Source organism: Opisthocomus hoazin, chromosome 9 (assembly GCF_030867145.1).
Source record: "Opisthocomus hoazin isolate bOpiHoa1 chromosome 9, bOpiHoa1.hap1, whole genome shotgun sequence".
NCBI lineage: Eukaryota > Metazoa > Chordata > Aves > Opisthocomiformes > Opisthocomidae > Opisthocomus > Opisthocomus hoazin.
Window position 1 is genome coordinate 3,408,252 of NC_134422.1, and position 21,144 is coordinate 3,429,395.

Here is a 21,144-nt window from a genome sequence, read left to right on the forward strand (position 1 = left end):
TGAAGTTTGCATAGTACAGTCCATTGAAAAAAAAAACAAGTAGACCTCTACGTGAGCTTCCATTGCAGCAGAAGTTAGAAGGGACAGAAGGGAAACACAATGTGATAGAACAGCTTTCTAAGGAAAAATATAGTGCATTATTCTGACATATTTCTTTATTTATGGTTTCATTTCAGAACTTGAAAAAAAAAAGGGGTGTTATTTGTGATCCAAATCATCGTTTCTCTGGCACTTTCCGTAGAGCTCTTGAAACAAGGAAACAAAACCCCATGTTTTAATTCAGTCTTTATTCTTTGATCTAACATGAAGTCAGTAGAAAAGCTCTTACAGATATTGTGGAAGTAGGTTGAATCTGTGTGAGAAGTCTGAGAGAAAAACTTTTACAACATATGCTATTAACTCTAGAAGTGTTCCCATAATATATGGCATTCAAATAATTCATAGATAGATAGATAGATAGATAGATAGAATTCCCACTGCCCCTCAGTTGGATCATATCATTTAAGTAGGTATTAATAACATGACTGCAAAGTTCTAGATTTGAGAGAGAATACCTTCAAAGCTACTGATACAGTGATCTGAATTAAAAATATCATATAAAAATAACCAATATAAAATCAGTCTTTATGCTTAAATTAACGTAATTGTCTGAAAAGTAAAACTGAAGACTGTTGTCTGTCTGGAAGGACTGTAACCTGCAATTCTTTTTCCGAAAGGTGTGGCACTATCTTACACCAAGAACGTCATGCTGCTTCATTAATGCCTTGGGAAGTTGTTGTTACGGTACGTTCTCACCTACAGAGTGTCTGTAGTGAAACCAGAAGCCTTCAAATGTAATCGTTACTATTTTGTTGAGGAGGATACATTGATATGTTCCTGTGAGCCTACTTCTGAACTGGGTCTGTACATTGATTCTATGCAATAGATTATCAGTAATTAGTAGTACATTATTGATTAGTAACTTTGATTAGTTTTGCTAAAATCATCTCCGATGCCAGTGTTTGAAGAAAAGTTAATTAGTGGGCTCTACCTCTTACTCATGTGAAAAAAAACACCCCTAATTTATGTACTGGATAGCAGTGACTATGTTTCAAACTATCTAAGCAGTCTAGGCAGGGCTAATTAGAGTTGGGCGAGTGAGGGAGTTCATCAGGTACTGCTAGTCAGAGCAGCGTGTTTTGGAGGGTTGCTGCGGGAGGAGAGGGAGAAGGCAGAAAGGAGGTGCAGCCCCGGAAACTTCTGCAGCGTGAGCGGCCCGGGAAGGGAGCTGCGAGCAGAGAAACCGGCTCTGGTGTTTAGTTCCTTCTGTGCTCAGGGAAAAAGGTGTTCCTGCGTTCTTGTAAACAAACCGGGCTGCATCAAAGCAATAGCTGCCTCCATCAGCAGCTTTCCCTCAAGATCAGGGAAAAAACCTAAAGGCTCATGAATCTTAGCTTAGCCATTACAGCTACAAGGGCAGGAGTGACTTCCACGTGTGCTCGTCTGACTGTGGACATTTATCCCTTACTGATGTTATGCTGTGGAACTGTATCCATCCAAAAAATGTCGCAAGGAGGGTCTTTTCCCCACCGTGGCTTAGAGAGTTAGAGAGCTGTGCTGTTCAAGGGCTGCAGCCGGGAGAGCGCTGCCTCCTCCTCCTCCTGGTACTCGTGATCTGCTCGGGGTGTTTTGGGGCAACGCTCGTTCGAGGTGTCTGCAGAAGCAGTCATTTCCATGCTGGCCAGGCATGCCGGAGGATTTTCCTGCGTGATCCCCACCCTCGGAGCGCAGGAGGGATGCCGTGGAAGCAGCGTGCCTTCGTGCGTCTGCGGGACCCGGGGAGACCAGGACAAAGCCCGTCGTGAGCAGGGCTGGGCTCTCGGCACCAGCGGATGCCAGCGCGCTCACGCTGGCTTGTCTGGCTGAGGAGCGTAGGGTTGGGCTGCTAATCTGTTTAGCCAGGGAAAGTGGAGCGCTCCGGAGCTTCGGTTATTCGCTCTGCTCTCATTCCACACAGCCAGTGCTACAGCAGAGCCCAGATACCTTCTCTGTGGCTTGCTGAGATGGACTCTCACAAACTGCAGTAACCTATTTCAGATGGAAGCACCCCTGTGCTTTTGAAAACAAACATTTTTCCCCTGTAATTTATTTCATTTTTACTCAAGCTATTTACTGAAATAATTTCCAGTGCTGTGGACTAGGTTATCAGCTCGTTTGAACCAATACAGGCTTGTTTGTGGTGGCGGATCCAGCTGTTTGTATCTTGTGGGGAGACTTGTCAGTGCAAGCACTTGCTTTTAGAAATTGTTCTAGTAAAGAGAAGAGGTGCGTGCTCCTCTCGTCTCTCAGCATCTGAAGCTTTAGACTAAATCCACGTTCACTGCAAACCCACTGGCTGTATGTATCCAGCAGCCGCAGGGGAATCCGCGCTGACGACATGGTGCCATGGGCAGAAAATGAAAGCCACCGGGCCTGTGCGTGCTCAGCAGCCGTTCCCAGGGACGGGACACGGGAGATCATCTTCCCGCTGTATGGCCGTGCATCCTCCATGCCCTAGAGAGGAGAAGGGGGTTCGTAACGAACGTCTGCAGAGAGCGGTCTTCTCCCCTTCTTCTCATCTCTGCCTGAAGGGGATTCAGACCAGGAGACTCCTGATTGTAGAAAAGCTGTATGAATAGAAATAATTCGTACGGAGTATGAAATCAGAATGTAGAAAGCTGCAGAATACAGAGAAGCTGTATTATATGAAAGGCTCCAGAGTATAAATTTTAAAACTCTACAAAATCTTTATTTATAGGCTTCGATTTTAGTCATCAAACTCTTTAACTCCACAGACAACAAGACAGATGAGATCGCTCTGGGAAAATGCTTCTAACATCCAGCTCTTTATATATAGCAGATGGCTCTAGAAACGTGCACATAACTTTATTTAGAAATTAGTTTTGTTTGTTACCAATGACTAAATATATCATGAAGTCACTTTGTTGACGCCAGGTTTGCAATTGTTAACCTGAGCGTGGTAGAGTGAAGCCAGCATGGGAACATCTCTATTTATTGGAGTTCCATCTTGAATTATTTTTTTGCTTTTAGATGTGCTTTTATCTTCTTTAATTCTGTAAAAATCCGAGTGGGAATACAGGTATGTTTTGGAAATATCAGGCAAGGCCTATGGATGCCTGAAAGTGGAAATTCGGTATTATGTAGCTTAAATGTTCACCAGTGTTTTATAACAGATCACAGTTCTCCTGACTAGGAATCTTTTTGTGGGTTTTTTTGTATTTTGCCTACTGGTGTTAGCGTATGTAACTGCTTCTTGTCTCAGTTTCTAGCTACTGTCCTTATTTGTGATGGTGAAACAGAATGTCTGATCCTACTTGCAGTGAATATAGCCCCATGTGTCTGTGTGCTTATTCCGTAGCTGTGGGCATCCCTGCTGCGGTAATTTATAGGCAGGCCTAGTTTTTTGTTTTGAGAAAAAGTCTTGAATATAGATGAGTATATTTTGAACAAGATGTAAACATGCACAATGTCTTTTCGAGTAACTGGGGCAGAAATACATAATGATTCATAAACTTAAGTAAATATGTGCTTAAATAATTTTAAGCATCTTTCAAGTCAGTAGGACTATTAATGTGTTTAGAATTAAGCACACTGTTTAAATTGGGCATATATTCCTGAATGAAGCCCTCGCAATCTAAAACACAAGGTGAAAAAAAAGCCTGGGTTTCATCTTCATCCCTCCAAGTCCATCTATGCCACTGAAGTGAAAGAAAATCGTAGAGATAAATGTTCAAGGAGCAGGCTGACAACTGTAATGAAGTTATGGGTTACGATTAGAGAATAATGACATTTCTTGAAATGGCTGTATAAAAAAAGAAGCAAATGTGTCTAGTTGTTGACAGAAAGCACTTAAGAGAGAAGAGCTGGAGACCAGTGTTTTTTGGTATGTACAGCATGAGGATTTTATAACAAAATTGCATTATATTAAGTATTTAAATTAAATATAAAAAATATTATTCTATGGAAAAATTTAACTGGTGCTTAAATATTTTTATATCTTTTGAAATTATGACTCTTTTCTGTCGTACATGGTATTTCATGAGACTGAATTGTCCCTACAGAACAAAAGGATACAAAGGGAATGTATTATTTATAAAGGTTGTTCATTATAATGATTATGGAAAGAAAACATTAACACAGTAGGAGGTCCTGACTGCACTGGATTAGGGAAAGGGTAGGGTAAGTGGCAGAATGGCAATTCTGAATTTTGAAGAACGTCTCTTGAAAATTTTCAACCTCCCTTAGCCAGAGCAGACGTATGGGAGTAGAAAATAAACAGTTCATGTTATCTGAAGTTACACTTCTTTTAAGCCCGTCTTCCATTTTATATTTGCATTGGAGAACTTTCTGCCTTTCGAAGGAACATTTTTATTTGAGGAAATTGTGACATATATCAGTGGTATGGCGCATCACTAACGGGTAGAAGCTTGGTATGACTAATTTAAAGGTTTGAGCTGTTTCATTTCCATATAATCAGTGAAGCAGATATTTAAACACAGCAGCTATAACGCGTATTAAGAAGTTGAAAGCCTGCCTTTTTTTGAAAGCAGTTTGAAAACTGCTTCTGAAAGCAGTTTTTGTATTTTCAGGAGATTAAATTCTAGTTTGTCCCTTCAGGAAAGGTGTCATTTTCTTGTGTGCTTGTTTTTGTTTTTCATTCTTGCCAAACACTATATCTCTAGCTCAAGATTTTTATTAAAAACTAGGTTCAAAAGTAAATTTTACTTTGGCAGTCTAATTTAATTTCTGAAGAATAAAACACTGGTGTTTGGGGTGCAAACAAAACCCTGGCGAAGCCTCCAGATATGACCTCAAAATTCCCCAACTTAAAAAAATTTAAAGTAAGTAAGAGAGATTTCTTGCCTTCAGTATTTTTCCTAGATTCTGTGTAAAAGCATAGATAGCGTTAGATAAAAATTAGCTTAATGAGATCTGCATATCTTATCATAGTATTTGACCTTCTAGAAGCTGATAAGAGGTTTTCAACAGCAAGCACGCCGTGGATCCAGGCTCCAGAAGTAAATAAGGTTTTTGTTTGCTTGTTTAACTCATTTGTATGAGGTCTGAGCTTTCGATGGCCATAAAGGAAACAAACCCCTGTGCTGAACTCTTACAGAAGTCTGAAATACCTGGGATGCTCAGAGCGCTGCCTTAAGCACCTACTACGTAGGCGTAGGCAGGGTCTGGCTTTGGGAAGGCCACTCGATGTGTCCCCCTTGGGTGCTTTGGCTGCAGGTGCCGTCAACATGGAGAATTAGGGGTCATCAGCAGTCACCTAGGAGTTTTAGAGACATGGGTAGAGAATGAGAAGGAAAAACCCTCCTCTAGACCTTGGTGCCTATCTCAGGTCCGTTCGCTTGGGATCGTTAGCAGAGTCATGACTGAAGGCTGTGGATGTTCTTTTTAAAACAGTGAAGTAGTTAATCTCTTTTTTTGTGAGAAACTAACTGAACACTCATTTATGATGGGGTGTGTTGAAGTGTTCATCCCTCCTTAAAGATCTGAAAGATCTCAAAAGCAAATCCCTGGGCGATGCTCCCGGGGCAGAGCTGCGAGGTCTGAATGTGCGGCACTGCCGAAGCCCGTGGCCGCCCGGGCAGGAGACCCTGATCCCAAAAGACGGGGTGTGGGAAGGCAGCCTCGGAGCTGGGGTCCTCGCCTGGCACAGAGTGGGGATCCAGGCTCAAATCCCTATGTTACACATATCCAGCTCTTGAAATGTAAAAATAAATAAATGCATTTGAAGGCTGGTGGGGCTCTACCTTCTGAATAAAACTCAGATACACATTTGTACAACACAACGGAGTAAACAGAAAGAAGTGAAATGATTTTATCCCATTTTTCTGTTAAGTTTTGTAATGTTTATTCAGGCAAGTGGCTGGTTTTATTTTTAACTTTATCACCTCTTTTCCTGGCACTTGGGGAATTTGAAATTTCATCCCTTTTCAAAATTTGCCTTTTGAAAATAATACAGCAGACTAAGAGTGGAGATTTGAAGGAGGAAGATTAGAGGTGCAAACACTGTGAACTGGCAAATTCAGTGGCAACAATGGGGACAGGAGATTTTAGGATGTCATAAAGATAAAATAATGTTACTCAGCACAGAGATGAATAGGATTTTTATTTTATATTTCAGAGGCCTTTGGATCAGACCCTAAAATAGCAACAGGTCAAGAAGAATTAGCAGGCTGTGTAGCATGACAGGGAATGCAGAGACAAGAAAAGATGTCAGAAGGGGCAGAGTTCTACAGTGTTTTGGCGGTAAAGATGAGGAATAAAATACTGCGTTCCCAAAAGAAGATGGAAATTTAATTCTGATTTTAGTCAAACCAACCTTTCACAAAGAAGATGATCCCAGCATTGTTCCAGCTTAGATTCCTTGACATTATAACTGTCTCGAAATTATAGCAAGATAATAATAAAAAAGGTGTTGTCCAGGTAAAAGCAGTTCAGTCCAGCGGCAAAGAAAACGTCATAAGCAGCGCTGTGGTTGAGTGGTAAGACCTCTGCCCGCTTGCAGCAGGATGTTTCTGATGGCAGTTTCATTCTTTCAGTTATTCAGATACATGTGGATTTTTACCGTAACTTAGATGTTCTCATCTTTTAATTGCTGGTGATTGACCATTACACTTTATTGCATTCCTTTCTATTCTTGGTTACAGTGCTGACACGGTCTGAGGTCCAAGAGACAAATTAGAGGTGAATACGTTTACACAGTCAAGGAAATTCATCTGTGGTGGAAGGTTTATTTTTCCATGTGACATCACTGCTCTTCAGGTGCCAGTAATTGTAAACATCCCTTGTTTTCAATTCTTTGTCCCTTTAATCTCATTAGAAGAATATCAGACGTTAAATCTTTTAAGTAGCATTAGAGTGTGTGTTCATCCATAACATATGAGAACGCCAGTCAGTTCTTACCACCTACCTTTTACAAAATGTTTGCTGTTTTGCAAGTTACTGTGCTGAAAAATGAGATTTAATTCCAGGAAGACTTTGCTGGCAAGGGTTGCTGTGAATTGAAAAAAAAGAATTAGTATTCAAAATCAGACTGACAGTATAAATTAGAGAGGAAGACAAGATGCACATGGGGGGAAGAAGCTGTCTCACGCTGTTAGATTACCAACCTTTATAAAGAGCACTTCAAAACAAGTTTGAAGTCTGGTACGCCAGACCATCGTGATACAACCGGCGCCGTCGTTGTACGCGGTTTTGCCCTATTCAAAGTCACAGGATGGAGACAGTGAGGGTACCAGGGAAAGCTAGAAGGTATTGTTTGTATAGCGTCTGATTTTGTTAAAAGAGCTTTCATCTGAACCCATAACCAAAATTGAATATAGCAGCTTGTTTTCCTTTAGGAAATAACTAATTTCTTACACTTGCCAGTTTTTACTAGCTGTAAAAAAAGATTTCTTGTATTGCCCTGCATGCTTATCTCTTCTTCCTTGCCTCCCCATTTCCTTTTCTCTCAAACCTATTTACATGTCCATTCTTACTACCTTCCCTGCCTCGGTCTTTCAGAAGAAAATTAATTAATATCTTCTGAAATATGAGAAAAAAGTCTTACACCTATCATCTTTCCAGTCATTACACAGCTTTACTTTGCTGTTTGTGTGTGGTTTTTTGCCTTTGAGAGACTGTAGTCTACTTGAGGCAAATTTCATAACTTCATAAAAAAACAGAGGCCTTTTGGTTCTACCATATGTAATTTTAAAGCTTCTGGCTCTGAAACTAGCTATATAGTCTGCTAGTAGCAAAAACCCCACCTCAGAATAAAATGAAAAACAGCAATAAAAAAAAAAATCTCCGTGCCATTCTGTCGCAGAGCCCGTGGTGCGGAGAGCAGGCGCGGTGGTGCGGCTCCCAGCAGCTCCGCAGCAGCCGTGGCGAGGTTTGTGTCAAGCCGTCCTCAGTTAAACGTGGAGAAATAGGGTCTTGCTGGATAGAGAATTTTAAGAAGAAATATGAATTGTGATGGCTCCTGCAGTTCTTTGAAAGGAAACCTTGTGGTTCTGCTGCCAGGAGTGCCAGAGAGGGCGGCGGTAGGTGTGGCTGTAGGTCAGGCTCCGTGGCTGCAGGTCGGGTCGCGCGGGCCCATCTGGCTCTGCTCTTTGCAGCCGGAGCGCGTTCTGCACCGTCTGAGTTTTCCCCGGTTAAAAAAGAAAGTTGATTATTATAACATGGACTTTCATTCTACAAATGCTAGTATAGACCTTTGATCAAAGAAAGACTAAGAGTAAAAACCTTATGCTCTGGCAAATCTGTAAGTGCCTTGGTGTGAATTTTGTTTTACTCCCAAAACCCACAGTTTGTGTTTATATACAATCCACGATATTTTTGTAGAAAATGTGTCAAAAATAATTTGATATTGTGGCTGTTTTGCAAAAGTAGTTTCAGACGAGAGCTCGTCTGTTTAAAATCACAGACCCCGCTGTTGTTCAGAATATGGATAATTCAGGAACTGCGTTCCATGGACTAACAAGCCAAAATTTTGTCTTGTAAAGCCACCTGGCTGCAGTTGATAGTAAAATCTATTGTTAACCCCTTTTCTGTAATATAATTAAAACACTGCTGAATTATCTGTTTAGTGTGGCCTGGCTGCTCCCCGAAAGCACACTGCTTTGTGTCCAATAATCCTAGCCTTCGTAGATGGCTGTCCAAGGCAAGGGCTGGGAAACCTTGTTTAAAGATTTGAAGATCTTCCTAATCCCTTCCCTGACGAGACACCCATTGCTGAAAGCTGGGGGGGAAAGGTCCATCTGTCTTGCAACATATGTGTTTACACTGTAAAATCAGTAAATACAGCAGTGCGCTCCCAGTGCCAAGAATTTCCTTTAGTCATAAATTGAGATACATTGTTCTGTTATTGTCGCTTGGGTTTACACACATCTGAGGGACCAGTATTACTAATTACCTACAGCAGAAAAAACCTGCAGCTCAGAACTGGAAGTGTAAAATAGCCCTCCCGAATCTGAAAATATTCTCAGTGAACGCAGAAAAGTGCTGTTAAATACCACAGGAGTGGGCTTCTGGTTTCCCCATCCAGGCCGTTACTTGTTTCTGCATTTGCACGGATGTGCAATGGAAGGTTGGGTTTTACACCATCTTCTTTTACACATACAATTTACATACCGAAGTGGGTGGCCGGGGCTCTCCGTAGGTCATCGGAGAAGCAGGCTCCCAACCAGTGCTGGGTTTGGACCCGTAAGTTAGGTGCCTAGAAGGGCATGGTGTAGCTGTCTCAGGAACAAAACCATTAAAAGCAAGAGAAACACAAGCAGAGAGATATCAAGAACCATAAACTGAATTCTCTGCCATATTATGTGGCCAGACTGTTAATCTGTTTCTGATACTGAAAATCGTTTAACTTGTTATATTTGTATTTCTGCTTAGAAAACTGTTTAAAAAAACCACCAAACACACGCTTTTTATTGTGCGCTGGTGTTTGTGTAACTATAGTGCCTAGGGAGTGAAGTTCTGGAACATGGTCTGCTCTGCAACGTTTTGCCCAGATTTTGGATTAAAAGTGTCCCCTAGATACAACAACACAGTTTTAAGAGACGATTTCAGTATGAAATCACAAAAACAGGGAAGCCCCTGGCAGCACTGTGATGAAATGGATCCGTTTGGCAGGCAGTGGTCCAAGCAAAACATAATTTTTTTTTTTTTATAGGTAACATCCAAAGGGCGGTTTTCAACTGGGATTTGAAAGAGGGCAAGCGGGTAACTTTTTCATGTTTACAGGAAAGAATTTCCACCCATGAGAAACAGCAACAGAGAAAGTATAAAATACGTATTTGAGAAATGTGAAAGGCAGATAAATTCTTGCTTATAGGCTGCTCTGAGTTGGAAGTCAGTCTTCTAAATAGTGAGGAAGAGGTGGATTTGGAGAGCGAGAGAGTGAAGCTGAGTAACTTTGAGAAGAAGGCACTGAGGAGGAACGGTGTGGGCAGGACATCGCAGTCAGGGTGATGGTAAGCGTGGCGGAGGGAAAGGTGGTGAGCAAAGCCCCAGGTAATGACAGCTGTCACGGCTGCAGCGCAGGGATTTTGTGCAGAAATAGCTACTCGACTTCGATACTGCTTGGGTGTCAGGGCTGTGAAAAAAGATAGCTGTTAATGACACCATGCATTAGACCTGTTGGCATTGTCCGTGGTGGTGAAGAAGGTTGGAGAGTGCCGAGCAACGTGGAGCGGTAACTGCTTGCGTAAAGCCCCTGCAGTTTGGTTCCTAGGCATTCACAGGGAGGTTTAGGCGAGGGAGGCTGAACTGAACTCTGAGATCAGAGAGCTATGAAATAAATAGATCTCTGAGTCGTTAATATACCGGCTATGGATCAGTTTCTGTTTGCAGACAGAACTAGGCAAACACAGTCCAAAGCGAAGAGAAGGGGTCCATAGACCCACTCACCCCGAGTGTCAGTAATTCTTACAAAGGGTGTTAGTTTTTTCAGGGAATGTGTGTTACAATAATAATACAGTAATTATGGACTACAGAACAGAATAGGTTAAATTAGTTGAGAAATAACAGTAAGTGATCTGATTCATAAGAAGTCAGGCTAATTGCATGGAGATTGGGTTGGAGATAGACGTGTGATCACCTTCGCAGGTAACGTATTTCCTGGGGGAAACAAGGAGTATGGGGAGGTTCCTACTGCAAAAGCCCATGCGATAGCTGTTCTGTGGATGTAGAGTATAAATCCGATACTTGTCAAAAGCATTGAATATTTGTTCTCTATTAATATCATATGTGCTCATATATTCATCATATTTGATGAAGTGGATTATGGTTGCTTGGAAGATTATTTCAGAAACTTGGAAAATTATCTGTTTATTGCTTCTCAGGAATTTTCTAGTAAAGCAGATTCTTCAGATATTACTCCACGTATATTGCAGAAGACTGTGGCTATCATCCAGTATTTTTAGATGGTTTCTGCTGCCTAAAAAATACATGGGGGAACAACACTTGTAAGCCATCCTAAAAGAATAGCAATATAAAAATAGCCAAGGGAAACTAGAACAGCAGAGCAGGGAATGGTCAGTTTTGGAGTAGGCTGGGGCAGGATTTTCTTGATTTGTAATTGATTATAATGTTAGATTAAAAACAATGCAAGGAGTTGATACTTGCATGTCAGCTCATGTCTGCAGAAGTACTGCCTAGGTGGTCAGAGAAGACGTCGTGCAGTTGGGAGCGTTGCTGGGTAATGCTCATCCAGATACTGTTACTTAAAAAAAATTCACAGAATCACAGAATGTTTGGGGTTGGAAGGGCCCTCTGTGGGTCACCCAGCCCAACCCCCTGCCCAAGCAGGGTCACCCACAGCAGGCTGCACAGCACCGCGGCCAGGCGGGGCTGGAATATCTCCAGAGAAGGAGACTCCACAGCCTCCCTGGGCAGCCTGGGCCAGGGCTCCGTCACCCTCAGAGGGAAGAAGTTCTTCCTCATGTTCAGCTGGAACTTCCTCTGCTTCAGTTTGTGCCCGTTGCCCCTTGTCCTGTCGCTGGGCACCACTGGAAAGAGCTTGGCCCCATCCTCCTGACACCCACCCTTCAGATATTTATAAGCATATATTAGGTCCCCTCGCAGCCTCCTCTTCTCCAGGCTGAACAAGCCCAACTCCCTCAGCCTCTCCTTGTAGGAGAGATGCTCCCGTGCCCTCATCATCCTCGTAGCCCTCTGCTGGACTCTCTCCAGTAGCTCCTCATCTTTCTTGAACTGGGAAGCCCAGCACTGGACACAGCACTGCAGATGGGGCCTCACCAGGGCTGAGTAGAGGGGAAGGAGAACCTCCCTCGACCTGCTGCCCACACTCCTCTTGATGCACCCCAGGATCCCATTGGCCTTCTTGGCACCCAGGGCACACTGCTGGCTCATGGTCACCCTGTCGTCCACCAGCACTCCCAGTCCCTCTCCGCAGAGCTGCTCTCCAGCAGGTCCGCCCCAGCCTGTAGTGGTGCCTGGGGTTGTTCCTCCCCAGGTGCAGGACCCTGCACTTGCCCTTGTTGAACCTCATCAGGTTCCTCTCTGCCCAACTCTCCAGCCTGTCCATGTCTCGCTGGATGGCAGCACAGCCTGCCGGTGTATCCACCACTCCTCCCAGTTTGGTGTCATCAGCAAACTTGCTGAGGGTACATTCTAACTCTTTATCCAGGTCATTGATGAAGAAGTTGAACAAGACTGGGCCCATTACTGACCCCTGAGGGACACCACTAGTTACAGGCCTCCAGCTAGACTCAGAGCCGCTGACGACAACCCTCTGAGTTCTTCCCTTCAGCCAGTTCCCAGTCCACCCCACCGACCACTCATCCAGCCCACACTTCCTGAGCTTCCCTAGGAGGACGTTATGGGAGACTGTGTCGAAAGCCTTGCTGAAGTCAAGGTAGACAGCATCCACTACTTTTTGTGGTAAAGAAGTTTCTATGCATTATTTGAAAGCATAGAAAAGGAAAAGCAAATAATATCTGTTACGTTTGAAAAAAAAAAGGCAAAACCTTCGAATAATACTAGGAAATATTTTGTTTTCTATTTCTAATATGAATTTCTGACGTTCTAACTCCTTCTTGCATGCTTAAGATACGTTCTCATCATCAAGAGCTGTGGAACTTAGCTAGACAGTCGGTTTCTGGTACCATGATTTTTTCTGGGCACACTATGTTGCTGTGTCAAAGCATGAAAAATTTGCTTTATGTGCTGTGCAGGAGAGAGGAGCAAACAGGCTGATAAAATAGACACCCCTTTGCAAGATGAAGTGTAATTTAGATTAAAATGAACAAGGTGCTGTTTATTGGAAAAAATAGTGTGCATTGATCGGAGAAAGGCAACGTTGGATGGTTTTGAGGGATTTCGAGTTCTCCGTAACACGTGTGGCAGTCGGCAATGGGCGAAAGGAAAGCAAACAAATCCGCCAGAGAACAACTACCTCTTATCTTTAGAGGCAGAAAGATGAGAACATCTGAACCAGTGGGTAGCAAAGAATGTCAGTTATGTTCTAATCTAGATTGGTGAATAAAAAGATAATCATCAGTAAATTAGAAGAGGTGTTGAAAGCTTAGTTAATTATAGGAAATGAGGAAATTAGAGTGCTGAGTCTGACTGTTTCTGATTCACTTGTTAAATTAAAAAAAAAAAGAGTTGTGGTTTTTTTTTTGTCATGTGTACTTTTGTTTGAGGTATATAGTGGTAGCAGATGTAGGGGTTTGAAAATTTTGTTTTGTTTTATTTTATTTTTTTTTTATTACTCTGAGAATTGAGGTTTTGGTGGCCGACTGGGCATCACCTGGAGCAGCAGTCCGGGGGATCCAGCGGCACGGCTGTGCCAGCACGTCCCCAGCTCAGGAGTCCACACAAGCGTTTGCTTTGCTCCGGGGGCTTCCCTGCCCTGCCTCGCTCTTTGTGGAGGTCCGGAGACATCTCTTTAATAGGGAAGGGCTCACCAAAACCTGGAGTTTGTAGGTTTTTTTATAACGAATCTCAGCCTGTGTGAAGAAGGGAGGGGTTTTACAATTTTTTTTAATTGATTCTGGTTTTATTGCATCTCTCTGAAGGTCATGGATTGTGTTCTGTCGCACGGAGTATGAGTGATTGTTGCCGCTGGTCATGATGCAGAACACAGAAACTATGGCGCCTGTTAAATTACAATGATTTTTCCCAATGATTTTAAGAAAAAAGAAATTGTAGCTCGAGAGTCTCCATAGCTTATTTTTAAATCATGATTCTATTCAGCGTGTGAGAGGGAGAAGCAGTTTGACCTTAGGACCATCAAGAAATGTCCCTCAGCTTTCATTGCAATTTGAAAGTTGTGTGTATTTTGCAGTTCGAACAAGCGCTTGATATTTGGATGGTCCTTGAATCTTTACCATATTTTTGAGCGTATTTGATTTTTATTCCAGGGGGAGGGGGAGGCGGTGGGGGGAGGCTGGGCGCTGAGCACCACAACATTTCTGTAACGTTTTGGCAGAGGCCTTATTTAACGGCGAGTTTTGGAACTCCCTGAGGGTGCACCCTTGATGAGAGACGTGGCTTTGAGAGGCAGGGTGGGTTAGGGCCTCTTTTGATTAAACCTGTTATGTTTCGGCCAAGTTTTCTTGTCGTAGGGGCATAATTTATTTTTGTATTTACTTGAGGAATTTTCTTCTTTTAGTCTTTTTTTTACTCTTTGAGTACTTAGCCAGCAAGCATATACATTTAAATGGTTGGTATAGTTTCTTTCAGAACTGGAAGAGGTACCTAGATTTAACATTACCTATCAAGTGTCTGATTTTTCAGGATTATTCTTGAAAGTAGCTTCTCTACATGAAAATAATAAAAATTGTTGATTTTTCATATTTGCTTATGTGATAATTCTGAGTAAAATAAAATCTTCCTGCAGTGCCTGTTGCAGTTTGGAAATCGGTTATGAAACCGCACTGGAATTACTGGACAGTTTACAGAAAATGGAGTATTGACTGTTGGCAAAAGAACTGGGTGAAACAGAGATCTAGCCTTCTGCTGGGATTGGAAAATCAGCAGTAAAGGTTCCTAGTAAATTAGAAAGTTATTTTCTTATTTTTTTAGGGGATGTATGCATGTGTATACCATTTTTTAAATTAACAGAGAGGTCTTTAAATAGCAACAGTAACAATTATTATGCAGAAATAAATAGGTCCAGATGTAACAGATATTGTACTGCTGGTTATGTTTAAAAGGGCAACATATTAAGGCCTACGTGCAAGCTTATAGGTAGAATATTCTCCATAACACTCTTGTCTTTTTTCTCTCTGTTGTCCTTTAATCCAACCCCTTTTTTCCCTTCACATATGCTCTTCTGGAAAGAAAAGGCTCAGGAGCAGAGTGATTTTTCACCATTCTGTGGGATAAATTTTGTGCTGAAAGGATAATAGTAATAATTTGACAATATAAATTCTGTATAATGCCGGTACCTTTTGATAAACAGCTTTCAGGTCTATTTTAGCCAGACTAGCAATTGCAAAAGGTGATATTTCCATAGAAAAAAATGAAGAGGAGTAGAAATACATCCGCAGATGTTCAAGTGGGGTGTTTCCTCACCTCATTAGCTGAGATCCTCCTTAGTGCTCCTTTACCGGTATTCTTTAATCTGAGCCTGAGATTGCAGTCAGCCCACGGCAAGGTAAATGACAAAGGAAATGTGCAGCAAATGCTTCCCTGACTTTTTGCCCTCTGTGAAAGGTTTCCTCTGGTGCAGGTACAAGGGGGTTGAGCAAGCCTGGGTCCTCTGGCAGCGCGGTCCTTCTGCCCAGGGAGAGATGGGAGCGGGGCCATCTTGGGGAGGGATGGCGGGGCAGAGCGTCCTCAGGCTGCGCTCTGCCTTTGAGCTCCAACTGACAAAAAAAGGACTTGGAATCAGGACAGGGTGATGACTTCAGTGGATAAAAATCTACCAGAATTAGCCTGGAGGTCCTCATTATATGAGTATAGGGAGCAGTAAAAATCAAATCAGCAGAGATAAACTGCACAGATCATTTCTGCTGATCAATAACGGGCTTGTGCAAATAACCCTGCTGTATCGCGGCCCATCTTTCTCCGAGTCAGCAGGGAGCGAAGATTAGATAAACTGTAGGCCAGCGAGACTTTTACAGAAGCTTAACGCATAGAAAATGTCCATCACTCCATGATTTGATCATAATGTAATGAACATTTGCTTTGAGCGTGTGGGCCACAGGAGTTTATTATGACAATCAAGCGTAACCCGCTGTAATAAAAATAAATGATATTATCTGACGTACTGTTTCCTAATGTGACATTTGCTACATCTAAGATACGGCAAATATCAAGCTGCAGACCGAGTCTTGAATTCCTGCATTCCTAAAGCAACGGGAGCTTTGGTGCTCCTGGACATCCCCTGTCAGGTACGTCACTACCAGGCTCCTTAGGCAGTGTCATTCCGTGCGCAGAACAGATTTTTGCAGGATTAGTTGAAAAAAATAAAGCTGTGGAAAACAGCATGTTCCAACTAACGCAAAAACTTGATGAAATACGATAACGAATTGTTTCAAAATGAAACTGTGGTAAGGTAGCAGCAGGAATGCCGTTTCAGTTCGTGGCACGTTTTCCTGGTGCGTGTTGCTCTCTGGTTTGTGCCTTCGGGCTTGCGCCCCAGTGGTCTGTGCACCAGGCAAGGCTGAGTTTCTCATCGTCTTCGTAGCATTGTCGTGGTCTCAGATTGCTGCTTCTTTCATTTTAGATAACACTTAATGCTTAGAAAATAAGCAAATGCATTGTTCTTTTTTTTTTTCTTTAATTTCGTCTAGGAATTATGGAACCAGGATGCTTGAATTGATGTAGTGTTATTACTATACATCTTAGCTACGGTTAATAAAACAGAAATTTAATAGATACATTAAAATGTCTGGGGTAGTGGCTAAACATACTCGTGAGCAGGAACATTGACCTTACTGCACTTAAAGGCTGTGAGTCAGACTCCTGACGCCAGCAGAGCGAGCGGAGTGGGAATGCATTTCTGCATGCGTATGTGTGTGCGTGTGTGACTGGGAAAGGTTGTCACTGCTCAGAATCCCTGGGCCTTCTGGCTCACGAAAGGTTGTCTCAGGCATTGCTTCAGCGCATTCAATGGCAAACTTAGGATCAAAAAAGATAGGTCTTTTCTAGCTTAAGGTTATTTATTTCCCTTGCGTTTTTATTCACTAGTGGTTAAAATACCAGTAGCAATTGGTTTTAGCTGTTCGCTGACAGTAATCAATAAAAATGTCTCAGAGATGAGGAAGCCGGTATCCCTGTAGTAATTAATCTCGCTCCTTTCCCAGAAGAGTCTCTGGATTTTGGCCTGGATCCCGGTGCACGCGGAGGCACGTCTCTGCAGCTTTAGCATGGCGAGTTGTGAGGGCTGGGGCTATCCTGGCCCTCACATCGTCTGGACCAGGTCCTAACACCGCGCGTCAGTGCTGGCTTTGAAGGGTTCCTTCAGGAGGCGGGTGTGCGTCTCTGCAGTTCTGTTGCTGGAATGCTGGCGTTCCTTCGGCTAGCTCTTTGGGTTCGGGTTCACTGTGTAAAGTGAGCGTGGTAGAGCCAGGGACAGAAAGATAATGCCTCAAAGCTTCCGTTCGATTCGAATCAAATGTGATTGTTTTGCATTCTTCTCATGAGAAATTTCGAACTGAAGGTGTGAGTGAAACATTGGAAGTTGCCTTTCTTCAGAAGGCTCTTTGCAAGGACAGCTGGGCTTGCTCAGAATGGTGGTTCTGACCGTAGCACTTGCTGCTTCTCGAGGAAATTTGCTGAGTGGGTTTTCATGAACGAGGGAGACTGCTCGCTCTGCTTCGTGGCTGGAGTGTGCCCTGTGGATCAGCAGGACCCGTGCTGGAGCTGGTCGGATGGAGACCGTTAGTACGTGTGTAAGCATGAAGGAGTTTAAGATCAATGGGAATTGATTCTGGGCACTGCTGGTACTGAAGAATATGTTTTAAATTCTTACATGAAACCTCAACACCCTACGTTGCGTGGAACTCTCTAGTTAGACAAACTGTGGATTGTCCAGGTCTCTCTGACTTCAGTGCAAGGAGTCACGTGCTTGGCATGAAGCTTACGGTTGGAATGAAGACGCAGATGCATCTGGGGCTTGCAGAGAGCATGAATGGTTGCTGCAATAGTCACTTCCTTGCGCAAGGCAGTTTAGCTTTCCTGAATATTAGTCTCTCCTAATTAAAATGACATATTAAAATGACATGTATGTGTATGTATTTATGTGTGGAAAAAGAAGTTCAAAGACCTCCGGAAAACAAAAGAGTCTGTGGTCTCTTGTGGCTTTCTCATGGCAGTTTGAATTTTTTTCAAGAAGGAAAACCGGAAAAAAACAATAGCAAAGGTGAGACATGATAGAGTAAAACGTCCTGCTGGATTAGAAGATACATAAACAATTTCAGTCAAATATCCCCTAAAAAACATAAATTCAGAGGATATCACTGCTGAAGAAGAATCCAGGTAATTGTTAAACGTAGACCTTTGTTGCCTGCCTGGCATAGTGAATAGTCACCCAGATAATAGTGGAGCGAAAGTTAACTGAGATCCTGTGTTATTATTTTAGTCGGAGATATAAAAAGTATTTAAGAGGAAAAGGCTTAAACTATTTGCTTTTTTCTGGAGCGGTTACATAAGTTTCACAAGAAAAGCATCGACCATGACAGACTACTGTTTTTATAACATGGCTATCAGTAATAGGCTAAAAATATGTCTTGTGATAGAAGTGTTAAGTGCTGAATTGGTTATTTTAATTAGCATTCGCAGCTATTGGGAGTCGATTTATTAAAAGCTCCGTTGCAGTAGCAAGCAGGAAACATTTACAAGGATGTGCACTTTTAACGGAATAGCTGAATTTCACTCGGGGTGAGTGGTAGAGATTATTGAATGGCATTGATTATCTGCCGTAGTTCTTTGGGCTTTCAGAAGACAGGGAAATCCAAAGCACACCTGCTATTGAAAATAACGGGTCCTGGGCTCCTGGTGGCAGAGACTTTGAGAGGGAGAAGGGGAAGGATATGTATTGGCACAGCCAAAATTTGGTATTTTGGTACAGAAAATGGTCCTGATGTGCTCCTCATGGGTTGATTAGTGCTGACGGGTGTCCCTGTGAGGAGCACTCTCTCCTGGCACGGCACGTGTGTGCCCCGCAACTCCATCGCACGCTCTCCAAGCAATTCTTGTGGTGTCCTCACAAATACCTTTGCTTCTGTAAATCTCGTTCCTTGTGCTTTTCCCAGGCGTAAGCTCTAGCCCTGGCTCTGCACTCAACGTCTTGGCAGCTCACTTCATCAGCTGGTCCTTCCTCTTGCTGTTGGGTTGCCGTGTGCGAGAGAAGCCTGGCGTGTTGTTGTGGGTTTTCTCCATCTCTTCATGGTCCCGGTGCAACAAGGAACATCTAACCTGAAACCTGTGAGAGCTGGCATCAGCTGCCTCCTCACGTAGTCATTAGTGGCTCCGGTCCTGGGAATGGTGTGAGCTGACTTGTTGGACTTCATCTTTACTAGAACCAATGATAAAGTTGGTTACAAGGTCTCATTTGTAAGCCAGTAATTAGCCCAGGAGAGGTAGGCAATTTCCTAAACTGCTTGTTAGCCTCCTCCTTAGACACACTGTCAGCTGAAAGCATCCACGTGGCAGGGCGTGAGGGCCGGAGGCTTCCCCCGGCCGCGCTGGGCTCTCGCTCTGCGGATGCTCCGAGTCTGAAGTGACGTCTTCCGGCTGCACCAGCTTAGCCGGACCTTGGCCTGGGTCAACACGGCAAAATAACGCCGCGTAAGAAACAGGCCTGTTGCTTTTTTGCTTAATGGAAACAATATCCAATGGCTGCTTCTAACAAAGAGTCCAAGAGAATGATGAGGTTTTTGTGATTTCAGCACTGAGTTAGAAAATCGTTGGACTATGCGATATTATTTAGGGAAAAAAAGGGTTTAGGAGTGGAAAGGAGAAAGAAGCTCTGTTCTCTGGTGTTGTCTTTTGCACAAGGAGCTCTATGAAAGTCAGAGCAAAAGTGAGAGAGGAACAGGCTTTCTGTAACTGTCCCTGAAAAATGCTTTTCAGTAGCTATTCTATGCAGCTAATAACACTGAGAAGGTAATATAAATAAAATAGGAAATTGTACAGGTTAAAAGAAAATCAAGAAATAATAAAATGAAGTCACTCAGCCAATGTAGATGAATGTTTATTAATTAAAAAAACATTAAGGGAAAAATAGCCTAATGCAGATGGAATCCAGCTGAAAAAGAGACTCTTTTAAGCAAAGGTATTAAAGGAAAAATATGCATAGAAGATTTTACATGTGAGGCAAAGGATATATGTTCGGAAAGCACGTATAATTATTTTTATTTTGAAATTGCTTAGATATATGCAGATGAAATATGGAAATAGTGTCAAACATAAATGTGAGTGCTTAAGCTGTATTCCAGGTATTATTGGGTTTTTTTTTCCTTATCTTTAGCGTCCTGCCGATGGAGGGGATAAGGATATGATAGCAGAATCTCTTTTTGCAGTTATATCCATAGTGGAGAAGAATTTTCTGTATGGGATTTCTAGATTGTAGTGATTTCTGATACTCATTTTGGAAGGCTAGATGATCCACAGAGGTCCCTTCCGACCCCTACCATTCTGTGATTCTCTGACTCTCAGTATGGCACAGCGAGATGCTGATTTCTTAATTACCTCTGGAGCCGGCGGGCGCTTTGGCCATTGAGCTCTCCGAGGCTGTTCTTGGTACCATCCAGAACCGTGAGTTCTCAGGGAGCTTCCAGTGCTCCAGACTTCCCTCCCTCTGTGGCGAGGGCACACGGGAGAGGAGGCAGCAGCGGGGAAGCTGTCCCCTTTGCAGGTGGTCAAGTAGCTTTGGTATGACCAGCAGAATTCCCCAGAGGCAGGTGAAACAAGCAGTTTGGTTTTGCGAAGGAAGCGGATCAAAACCGAGCAATGGTGTTGACAGAAAGTGAAACAGCAGAGTGGAGAGCGATGTGGTGACTGCTTTGGGCCAGCAGAAAAGGGTACGTACTGTGCAAAATCTGCAAAGCCATCAGGATTTACTGAGGTGGGAGGAAGAGAGCTTTGCTGTATTCTGTTATTAATCAAACAGCTCATCTCCTGACCTCTGGCTTCTCTTGGAGACTTGTGATTTCTTATTTCTCTTTTTGTAAGGCACCTGTAAGTCCGTCATACCTTACAAAACTGAGGTTTTGTATGGCTGAACGTGGCTCAGCTGAAGCTTCCATGCGCAAAGATAAATCATAAAATGATCTTTCAGCTTTATGGGCTAACTCTGCAATGTTGTGAGCCCGTTAAGGACAAACATAAGGTCTTAGATTCAGGTAATTTATGCGATGGCAAGTTGTGCTGCTCTGCTTTTTAATAATTTTATGTACAGTGAATTTGAATTCAACATGCATAAATATGATACCTTTTTCACACTTGATTTGTAAATGCTCTGGTTTTGCATTTATGAGTCCTTCTTTCCTATAGCTGTAGCCACTTTTGAGACTATTGTGGAAGCAGCACATGCAGAAGTGATAAGAGGAATCGCTCTTTGTGCATTTCCTCGCTGCGGTTTATCAGGTAGTCTGGTTTCCAGTGTGAGAGTGAGATATTTTTCATTGC

General features: G+C 42.8%; 1 long non-coding RNA gene across 3 annotated transcripts; it reads right to left on the minus strand.

The window, feature by feature from the left end:
• Window positions 1-6,229: 6,229 nt before the first annotated feature.
• On the minus strand, window positions 6,230-15,172 carry LOC142362430 (uncharacterized). Of its 3 annotated transcripts, none has more exons than XR_012765084.1 (4): window positions 15,082-15,172; window positions 9,169-11,260; window positions 7,849-8,174; window positions 6,230-7,253 (listed from the first exon to the last, which is right to left on the minus strand). It is a non-coding gene; the product is annotated as an uncharacterized LOC142362430 (long non-coding RNA). The 3 variants fall into 3 exon arrangements; XR_012765083.1 differs by having other exon boundaries at window positions 6,230-7,048; window positions 7,164-7,253; window positions 7,849-11,260; XR_012765082.1 differs by having other exon boundaries at window positions 7,849-11,260.
• Window positions 15,173-21,144: the final 5,972 nt, after the last annotated feature.